The 9,826-nt window shown below is 35.4% G+C and overlaps 1 pseudogene; it reads right to left on the reverse strand.

Annotated features, from left to right (window-relative positions):
* Window positions 1-307: 307 nt before the first annotated feature.
* LOC132301758 (uncharacterized) lies at window positions 308-5,052 on the reverse strand (annotated as a pseudogene).
* Window positions 5,053-9,826: the final 4,774 nt, after the last annotated feature.

The raw sequence follows: 9,826 nt of genomic DNA on the forward strand, positions 1-9,826 counted from the left end.
CATGAGATCCCGAGAGTTGAGTGTTTAAATGAGTGTGTGTGAGCCGGCTCATTGTAGAATTGGAGACTGCTCTTACTGAAATCTGCATGAGATCCTGAGAGCAACAAAAGTGTATGCAGATTATGGTTTCGGTTAGGAGCCGTCTCTTGTTTTTATAGAGCCCGCTCTCTTAGTTTGTAGAGACTGCTCTTTCTTAAAAACATAGAGATCCCGAGAGTATGCACTTTGAAATCATTTGTGAAGCCTGCTCTGCTTTGTGTGGAGACAGCTCTTTTTCTGAATGGAGCTGGCTCTTTAGCTGCTAGAGTTACTTTAATATTTCTTCTTCTGTAGACATACCTATTTCTCTTCTGAGCAAGCAAAATCTGTCCTCTTGGAGTGGCTTTGTGAAAATATCTGCTAGTTGTTTTTCAGTATTAATAAATACAAGCTTAATGTCTCCTTTTGAGACATGATCCCTAAGAAAATGGTACCTAATTTCTATATGCTTTGTCCTTGAATGCTGAATAGGATTTTTTGAGATACATATTGCACTTGTATTATCACACATAATAGGAACATGATCAAAGTAAAGTCCAAAATCCTCAAGCTGTTGCTTAATGTAAAGCGTTTGAGCGCAACAACTACCGGCTACAATATATTCAGCTTCTGCCGTTGATAGAGCTACGGAATTTTGTTTCTTGCAAGACCAAGATACTAATGATTGTCCTAAGAAATGACAAGTTCCGCTAGTACTTTTTCTATCAACTTTGCATCCTCCAAAATCAGCGTCCGAGTAACCGACAAGCTCAAATGATGTATGCCTAGGATACCAAAGCCCTAAGAATGTAGTAAAACTTAAATAGCGAAAGATGCGTTTAACGGCACATAGATGAGATTCTTTAGGGCAAGATTGAAAACGAGCACATAAGCATACACTAAACATGATGTCCGGTCTACTTGCGGTTAAGTATAAAAGACTACCAATCATACCCCTATATTTTTTAATATCTACATTAGTGCCCTTTTCATCTTTGCCAAGTTTCAAAGATGAGCTCATTGGAGTATTGGCATGTTTGACTTCCTCCAAGCCAAATTTCTTTAGCAAATCTTCAACATACTTGGATTAGCAAACAAAAATGCCATCAAGTGTTTGTTTGATTTGCAACCCTAAGAAGAAAGTAAGTTCACCCATCATGCTCATTTCGAATTCATTTTGCATGCTAGAAGCAAATTTTTCACATAGCACACTATTGGTTGATCCAAAGATAATATCATCAACGTAAATTTGAATAACCAACAGGTTGCTATCAATGGTTTTAGTAAAAAGAGTATTGTCAATTTTTCCTCTAACAAAACCATTAGCAAGTAAGAAACCACTTAATCTTTCATACCAAGCTCTTGGAGCTTGTTTCAAACCATACAAAGCTTTTGATAATTTGAAAACATGGTTTGGATAAATGTAGCTTTCAAAGCCCGACGGTTGTTCTACATATACTTCTTCTTCAATGAATCCATTTAAGAAAGCATTTTTTACATCCATTTGATATAACTTAAAGTTCTTATGGGATGCAAAAGCAAGGAGCATTCTTATAGCTTCAAGTCTAGCTATGGGGGCAAAGGTCTCCTCATAATCAATTCCTTCTTCTTGATTATAGCCTTGAGCAACAAGCCTTGCCTTGTTTCTCATAATTATTTCCGATTCATCCTTTTTGTTCCTAAATACCCATTTTGTGCCAATGATAGTTTTATCTTTAGGCTTTGGAACCAAATGCCAGACTTTATTCCTTTCGAATTGGTTAAGTTCTCCTTGTATGGCCAAGAGCCAAGATTCATCATTTTCGGCTTCATGAATATTTTTTGGTTCAAGTTGGGAAACAAAAGCCACATAATTGCAAATGTTACTCGTTTGAGACCTAGTGCTTATTCCTTTAGATGGATCGCTAATGATTTGATTTATCGGATGATTAGGCACTTGCTTCCAAGCCTTAGGAAGAGTGTCTTTATGAGAGAGACTTTCTTTTAGAACATCTTTGGAGCTATCTTCAAGAGAAGAACCATTTAAATCAAGATTTTCAATATTCTTTTCAATCTCAATCACATCTTCATTATCATCTAATGAACGTCTAAGAGGAGGTAATGGTGATTCATCGAATACAACATGTATTGATTCCACAACCACTCGTGTTCTTTTGTTAAACACTCTAAATGCTTTGCTACGAGAAGAATATCCTAGAAAAATACCTTCATCCGATTTAGGTTCAAATTTTCCTAGATTATCTTTGTCATTTAACACGAAGCATTTACACCCAAAGACTTTAAAGTATCCAATGTTTGGCTTTCTTTTGTTCCAAAGATCATAAGAAGTCTTATTAAGGAGTTTTCTAATAATGACTCTATTTATAACATAGCATGAGGTGCTAACGACTTCGGCCCATAGAGATCTAGGAGAATTATGTTCATTTAACATAGTCTTAGCCATTTCTTGGAGAGACCTATTTTTTCTTTCAACAACTCCATTTTGTTGAGGAGTCCTAGGAGCTGAAAGATTATGATTGTATCCATTGTCATCACAAAATCTTTCCACATCTTGGTTGTTGAACTCTCTACCTCTATCACTTCTAATGGACTTAATTTTACATTCTTTTTCATTTTCAACTCTCTTACAAAATTTAGCAAAGATTGTATGAACCTCATTCTTGTGTGTAAGGAAAAATACCCAAGTGAATCTAGAGAAGTCATCCACAATGACAAATGCATAGAGTTTTCCACCAAGACTAGCAATTCTCTCCGGACCGAATAAGTCCATGTGAATTAATTCAAGTGGTCTTGAAGTTGTTATATCCTTTTTCCTTTTAAATGATGACTTGATTTGCTTGCCTATTTGGCATGCGCTACATGTTTTATCTTTAGAAAAATTAGTCTTTGGAAGGCCTTTGACCAATTCATTCTTAGATAGTTTTGAAATCAAATCCATACTAGCATGACCCAACTTTCTATGCCACAACCAACTATTTTCATTTGAGGATACAAGACATTTGACATCTTGATCATGTAATTCACATAAAAGCAAAGTATATACATTACCATTTCTTAGAGCATGGAAAACTTCTACATTATCCTTTTTGACAATGCACAACAAAACATCATATCCTTTATCACATAATTGGCTAATACTAAACAGATTATGCTTTAAGCCTTTAACAAGTAACACATCATCAATAGATAAGGAGGAGGAGATACCAATAGTTCCAATGCCAATGACCTTGCCTTTTGAGTTGTCGCCGAATGTGACGCTTCCTCCTTTATGAGGTTTGATGGAGCGAAATTTTGATTGATCTCCTGTCATATGCCTTGAGCATCCGCTATCAAGGAACCATTTGTCCTTGGATGAATATGGAGACTTCAAGCAAACCTACAAAAGGAATTTGAATAATCTTCTTTTGGTACCCACATTCTCTTGGGTCCATGAGAGTTAGGAAGAGGTGTATAAGTTCCTCTAATAACCCAAACTTCTTTTGTCCTACATGGCCTAATAGGACAATGATTGATCTTATGTCCTGTTTTTTTACAATAGTTACATTGTGGACTAAAAGAGGAATTTTTAACAAAGTAATTGTTCAAAGGTATTCTCTTTTTCAATAAACAAGAATCTTTGTTGTGAGGATCAAATCCAAGTCCATCCTTGGCATAAGCATTTCTTTGCTTTCCAAGTATGAGATCCAAATTCTCTCTACCTTTTGTGAATTTAGCTAAAGTTTTAATTTGATCTTCAATTATAACTTTCAATGATTTATTTTCAGAAATTAAATTAATTGAAACCGATTCTTTAGCTAATTCTTTTTCCTTTTTCAAAGCTTCATTTTCAAGTTGAGATTTTTCAAGGTTTTGAGAGATGATATACATTTCCCTCTTGAGCGTAGCACATTTTTGAACCATTTTGCCTAATTCATCATGCAATTCTCTAAAAGCATCAAGCAAGTAGTTGGGTGCATCAACCAATTCATCATAAGTAGTTTCCAAATCAAATGAGTTATGATTAGAATTTACCTCATCTTCATCGGCCATGAGACAAAGATTAACCAATTCATTGAGTTCATCGTCACTTTCGGATCCATTTGAATCATCATCCTCCCATGTAGCTTGCATGGCTTTGCCTTTCTTTTTCCTTTCCTTTTCATTTTTGTAGGCATAGCAATCGGACTTGAAGTGCCCCGGTTTTCCACAATGGAAGCAAGTAGGTGCTTCTTTTTTTCGTTGCTCACTAGACGACCCATTTCTTTTGAAGTGGTTGCTCTTTTAGAACTTCTTCATTTGAAGAATTCTTCTTACGGTTTTGGTAATGAGAGCAACTTCTTCTTCTTCTTCATCATGAGGAACTTTATCAATTGTAACTTCTTTGGTAGTAGCTTGTAGAGCTATATCCTTCTTTTGAGTTTCTTCATCTCTATCATTCATTTCTAGCTCGTAAGCCATTAATGAACCAATAAGTTCGTCAATGGGAAGTGTGTTAAGATCTTTGGCTTCCTGGATGGCGGTCTTCTTAGCTTCCCAATTCTTTGGCAAAGATCTAAGGATTTTTCTTACATTGGCGGATGATGTATATTTTCTTCCAAGAGCTTTCAAGGGATTAACAATATTAGTAAAACGAGAGTACATTTCACTAATAGTTTCTTTGTTATTCATGGTAAAAAGTTCATATTTATGGACAAGCATATTCATTTTGGATTCTTTAACATGACTAGTGCCTATATAGGTAACTTCAAGTTTATCCCAAATTTCTTTGGCCGTTTCGCAATCCAAAATTCTATTGAATTCGTCTTTGCTTAAGGCACAATAGAGATTAGTGATAGCCTTGACATTACATTGTACAAGCCTACGGTCATTGAGGGTCCATTCAATATCGGGTGTTCGAACATTTTCACCTTCTACTATCTTGGTTGGAACATGGTCTCCTTTTTCTATGGCTTTCCAAACATCTACATCTATGCCTCTTAAGAATGCTCTCATTTTGATTTTCCAATAGTTGTAGTCACTTCCATCAAACCAAGGGGGTCTATTGTTAGATTGACCTTCTTGATGGAAATTTGTATTGGCCATGATCGTTCTCTAAGATGATTAGTCTTTTTCTAGAGATTAGGCTCTGATACCAATTGTTAGTCACTAATTGACTCTAGAGGGGGGGTGAATAGAGTCAAGGATCAAATTTTTTAATTTAAAAATTATAAATCTACCAAACTGTTAAATATCAGTTTATTAAAATATTCAAGCAAAATAAAGCAAAAAAATAAAAGAGATAAGAGATAAGAGATTGCAAACAATGACTCGGTGATTTAGCGAGGTTCGGAAACTCCTACTCCTCGGCTCAAGATCCCCCTTGAAACTTCCCAAATTCACTAGAGCTTCTCCTTAATGGTGGAGAGCAAACCTTCACTTTTGAAACAAGATCTTGCTTCTCTTCTTTGCTAGGAGAACACCCTTCTCCTAGGCTTTCTTGTGGTTACACCAACCCTTTACAATAGCTTTGAAATTTAAAGAAACAAGTGTACAAGAATCTCTCAAAGATAGATTATAGAGTTTAGCTCACAACTATAGAAAAGATGAATATACGTGAAGCTCAGAATTACTACAGTGATATGAAATAACAGAGAAGGAATGAAAGCTCAGAATACTTCTTTAATGCTTTTCAAGGAATGATAGAATGTTCTCTGTGAAAAGAAGTGTTTTAGTTTGAAGACCAACCTCAGTATTTATAGAAACAACAGAGTTCAATATAGCTGTTAGAGGTTGTTGAGAACATTTAATGAAAATGTTTACGTTATAGTTCAAAACCCTAAAGAGAGCCATCTCTTTGAAAACTAAAGAGCCTGCTCATTGTTCATTTTCCTTGGAAAGAGCCTGCTCAATAAAAACGTGAGCCTGCTCTTTATTTTGAAGATCAATTTTCGTAACTTTCTTGGAACAAAAAGAGCCCTCTCTTTCTTTTGATTGAGCCCTCTCTTTTTCTTAAATACTTCTCAAAGACTTACTGGAGTTAAAGAAAAGAACATTCTCAGAGCTCACTGAATAAGAGAAAAGAGCCTTCTCTTTATTTTATGGAGCCTTCTCCATCTCACATTAATATGAAATTCTTTAAGTCTTGTGAATGTGATCATGAGCTGATTTTAATTTTCTTTGAGAAATAAAATGGGAATGCAATGCATGGATTGAATTTTGAGCTTCAAATATATTCAAATTAACTTTGACATTAAATCTTAAGCTCTCACCATCTAATCTACCCTTTTCTTCAATCTTTGACCATGATCGGTTAGCCTTTGATGGAGTACTTGAATAATCTTTGAATTCTTGCAACTTCAATGCTTCCTTGAATCCATTGCTTGAGTACTTGGAATGCTTCTGGCTCATTATTGAGGATTGAATTAATTGATCAACTATATAGCACTCAAGGAAAATATTAGTACATAAACATCATTAATGGTTTGTAATCATCAAAATATAAGATTCACCTTTAGATTAAATCCTTAGGCCAACAAAGTCATCAACATAACATTCAAAAATCTTGTGGAGTATGTCATCGAAGATCCTTTGCATGGCGCGTTGGTATGTTGCTCCCTCATTTTTGAGTTCAAAGGGCATAACTTTGTAGCAATATATACCTTTAGGAGTACGGAAGGCAGTTAGTTCCTCATCTTTCGGAGTCATTCTTATCTAATTGTACCCGGAGTAACAATTTATGAACGAGAGAGCTTCATACCCCGTGGTTGCATTTACAGTGAGCTCAAGCATGGGAGTAGGAAAATCATCTTTTAGGCACGCCTCATTCAAATCACTAAAGTCCACACAGATTCGAATCTGTCCATTTTTCTTCTTCACCGGAACAATGCTCGAAATACATGTTGGATATTTGACCTCAAGAATAAACCCCACTTCAATCAATTTGTTGAGTTCTTCCTCTATCCTCTAAACTAGTTCTAAATGGAAGAAACATTGAGATTGCTTAATCGGACGTGTCCTAGTGTGGTATCGTGCCAATGCACCAAAGTTGCATCCAATAAAGCGTGTAATGTGGCCAAGTTTAAATTTAGAAATTGCCACTACCACTTCTAACTAAAAATATAGCTAGAGTTAGTAGGAATCATCCCAAGGGAAAGGAGATGAATTTGTGCTTGGAAATTAATGTCGGGTTAGTAGGTCAAGTGATCAAAGATGGTTGGTGATTGATTAAGTAAACTAAAATGCAATTAAAAATAATGCGAGTAAATAGCAATCTAGAAAATAGGGAAATGATATAAGAAAGAGGTCTTGGGGCTTAGAGTCACCACTAAGCTTCATTTCACCAAATACTAGCAATTTTATATTAATGGGGAAATTTAAGTTGTAACTTTTGTGTGTGTGACATTAATTAAAACTAAGTACGGATGGAAAATAAGTATAGATTGTCTAGCCAATTTTAATGAATAGCACAACCTATCAAATGAGACCAATATCCATTTAATTAAACCACAATTAATGCACACACAAATATCTAGAGACATCCACTCTTTGCATTCACAAGTATGGAACATCAAGAAACAAGAATGAATTGTCCACCTACCTAAGAAATTAAAGCAATTACACTACAACTAGGCTAGAGATATGAAATTTAAACTAATTAAACTAGAGATATGGTACAATCCATCAAGAAACAAGTGTGAACCATCAAATAAATCACAAGAGTGTTCAATTAAGCACCATGCCTTGACTATCACTAGATTAACATCATTAACACACATAGACATGCATCAATTTTATTAAATCTAGAAACAAAAACATGAACATCAATTCTAGCATACATAACATATGAATAGAATCAAATGATCAATTGAAAGCATTAATCCATAAAAATCAAGTAGAAATCACAAGCTTTATATTTATTCATGATCAAAACATCTATTACAACTAAAATCCCCAAAAATACACAAAAGCTAGGTTTGAGAAGCAAGCCTAAGGGCTGTTTTTAGCCCTAAGAGAAGGTTTTAACCACTCATTATAGTGGTCATGGAACCCTTAAGGGCTAGCTTGGAGGTTGGCACCATCATTTTCATCCTTGCTTTCTTCCTAAGACCCTAGTTCTAGAGAAATGAATATATTTTCTATATTTGGTAATTTCTGTCTCTCTTCCTATGATACAATATTATTCAATAAATCAATTACATACTCCTTTGAGTAAGGATCAAGTCAAAATTACAGCCTATGATTGGAGGAAATTCGCAGCTACACAAGTTAGGTAGAAATCGGTGCGCTCGGGAATTAGACAGACTTCGATCGATCAAAGATTCTTAATCAATCCAACACTTAACTTCAATCGATCAAAGCTGATGTGGCTTTAAAATATCTTCCAAGCCTTATCCAATTGGCTGAGGTGGCACCGCCTCATCTCGATCGATTGTAGACCTCTTCGATCGATCGGGACTTCCCTTCGATCGATCGAAGCTCCTCTGGTGCATTTTCTTGGCTTCTTTCCAACTTTGCTTCTTAGCTCCAAAATTGAGCTAAATGGCTCTTGTTAGCCTGTTTGAACTTTATTAACCTGAAATAGGCAAAAGCACAAGCAAATATCTATGACATGAAAGTAAGATAGATGAATGGACTAAAATACCCTAGCTGAGGTGCTAAAATGTGTCACATTTGAGCACTTATCACACCCCCAAACTTAGATAGCAATGAACTACAAGGAAAATAAAGAAATAAGCAACTAAGCAACTATGAACTAGAAAGCAATAAAAAGATAGTGCCACTGTCGTAGGGAATCTGATCGCATTTAGCGTATGCAACAAGCCTTTTAAACCCCTAGGTTACCCCTAGTGGATGAGTGAAGTCTCGTGAGGGTTTCCAGAAATAATACCCACAAACATTGAACTCTTTCTCATAAGAGAGGCACCAATATACAAAACAAACATTGGGAGAAAACTACCTCAAATATGCAATTTTTCAACACTTTCCAAGCAATCTCCCAAAATCTCAACATCGAGCAAAAAAGTATAGTCCTCCACACATCAAGAAAATAATCATGCAAATCAAAACAACTCTAGAATCCTTTTTGAGTGAACCAGCATCAAATATGCTGCTATCTAAGCCAACTAAAGAAATAATTACATCCTTACCCTCAAACTAGCGTACAAATCTAGTACCGATTATCAAAACAAAGAGTGGACCTTTTGTTAATGCTTTATTCAATTAGATGCGCTTAGTCTTTTCACTCGATTTTTTTTTTATTCACTATCCTAGAGGATCAAAAATAGAAGCATGGTGCAATGTAGTGATCTATTAAGCTTTCTAGCGATCCATGAGTTCGAGCGTTAGGTCAATGACTCCCAAACCGAACGGCTTTAGGGCATTAGGTGTTTAAATATCCCTAAGAACTTACAAGCTTAAATCAACTAGGCTACAAATCAAAACAAACTCCATCTAATCATTTCCCACTTCTCTCCTTTTAGGAGAAGTCCTCACTTTTGTATTTGCTTTTGCAAATTTTTTTTTTTTTTTTTTTTTTTTTTTTTTTAGCCTAGAGTTTTGGCCCTCCACCTTTCGGAGTGAGAAATTCAGTGCTTGATGAGGCTAGAATCCCGACTACTCAATGAAAAGGGTTTGTTATCTACCTTTATCAAGAATGAAAGCTTTCAATGCACTACTAGCTCAATTAGGATATAACCAAATCAATAATCAACAAAGCATGTACCCCATGGATGAATGCTAGTGTGCACATGTGCTAATGTAGAATCCTAGAGTGAATCTCAAAGTAATCACAAGATCAAGATGATATGGACCATAAATGCAAGGCAAACATCAATCTTTCAAAAAATTTACT

Source organism: Cornus florida, unplaced genomic scaffold, assembly GCF_030987335.1.
Source record: "Cornus florida cultivar Cherokee Brave unplaced genomic scaffold, ASM3098733v1 CherokeeBrave_3.0.0_Hap2_Chr03, whole genome shotgun sequence".
Taxonomy (NCBI): domain Eukaryota; kingdom Viridiplantae; phylum Streptophyta; class Magnoliopsida; order Cornales; family Cornaceae; genus Cornus; species Cornus florida.